The sequence below is a fragment of the Chrysochloris asiatica genome, unplaced genomic scaffold (genome assembly GCF_000296735.1).
Source record: "Chrysochloris asiatica unplaced genomic scaffold, ChrAsi1.0 scaffold00343, whole genome shotgun sequence".
Lineage (NCBI taxonomy): Eukaryota > Metazoa > Chordata > Mammalia > Afrosoricida > Chrysochloridae > Chrysochloris > Chrysochloris asiatica.
Window position 1 is genome coordinate 1,030,868 of NW_006408861.1, and position 1,572 is coordinate 1,032,439.

Genomic DNA, 1,572 nt, shown 5'->3' on the forward strand with positions numbered 1-1,572 from the left:
TTAATTTTCAGCCTATTTCCTTTTTTGTCTGCTTGTCCCACTCCACAATCCCCGTTAAGGCCTTTTTTCTAATTGTAAACAGTTCAGGGCCAGCTGTGACCGTTTGGTTTTAATTGGAAACTGTCTCTTTAAATTTCAAGGAGATCTGTGTGCATGCGTAGTAGAACTCTCCGAGGGTGGGGCTGGGGTGCCACTAGCTCAGGCACCTGTAGAGTCACCTAAGTGGAGGTGCGCAGACAGCAAGGAACCAATGAACAGATACCAAAAGAAAATAATGTCCACACCTTTATCTCAGCAGTTCTGCCAGGCGTTTGTGGCTGCTCCGATCCTTCCCCCGCGTGTTCTCACCCAAGATGGTGGCTCCTCAAGCAACTGAGCGTCCTGAATTAGAAAGCAATAGATTTCTTGCTTCTGCCACAAATTCCACCAGCTCTAAGCCTTCCGACCTTCTAAATATTCCTTTATATGTGGTTCAGAGTTCTGGGACCATCCCCTGAGCCTGTTTGGTCAGGTATTCTGTGTTGTTGCCGGCGGAGCTTCTTTACGGCACTTCCACCCGATCCGCCATCTTGTTTGTTCCTGTTCTTCCACTTTTGTAAGTCTCTTTTGGTTTCTTGTAGTAGTGTTTAGTAGTTTTCTTTGTATAGGTCTTTTGTATAGGTCCTTTGTTTCTCTGGTTATATTTATTCCTAGATATTTCAACCTTTGGGCAGCTATTGTAAATGGTATTGCTTTCCTATTGTCCTTTTCAGTGCTGTCAATGTTACTATAGAAGAATCTACTTGATTTTTGTATGTTGATCTTATACCTTGCCACTTTGCTGAATCTTCCAATGAGGTCTAGTAGCTTTTTTACTGAGTCTTTGGGGGTTTCTATGTACAGGATCATATCATCTACAAATAGAGAATTTTATTTCCTCTTTTCTAATTTGGATGCCTTTAATTTCCCTGGCTTGATGTATAGCTCTGGCTAAGACTTCCAAAACAATATTGAATAGGAGTGGTGACAAATGGCATTCTTGTCTGGTTCCTATTTGCAGAGGGAAGGCTTTCAGTTTCTCTCCATTAAGAGTAATGTAGACTGTTGGTTTTGTGTATATGCTCTTAATTATGTTTAGGAATTTCCCTTCAATTCCTACTTTGTTGAGTGTTTTTATCAGGAATGGATGTTGGATTTTGCCAAATGACTTTTCTGCATCAATCAATATGACCATGTGATTCTTTTCCTTTTTCTTATTCTATGGTGGATTATGTTGATTGTTTTTCTAATGTTGAACCATTCTTCCATCCCTTTTATGACACTCACTTGATCATGATATATTATTTTTTTAATGTGGTGCTGGATTCTGTTGGCTAGGATTTTGTTGAGAATTTTTGCATCTATGTTCTATATTGGGATATTGGTCTATAGTTTTTTTTCATAGTAATGTCATTCCCTAGTTTTCATATGAATGTTATACTTGCTTCATAAAGAGTATTGGGAAGTTTTCCGCCCTCTTCTATATTCTGGAATACTTTAAGTAAAATTGGTGTCACCTCTTCCTTGAATGTTTGGTAGAACTCACCAGTGAAG

At 39.2% G+C, this 1,572-nt stretch overlaps 1 pseudogene; it reads right to left on the bottom strand.

The window, feature by feature from the left end:
• Positions 1–568, bottom strand: part of LOC102835926 — an 8,518-nt pseudogene extending 7,950 nt beyond the window's left edge.
• Positions 569–1,572: the final 1,004 nt, after the last annotated feature.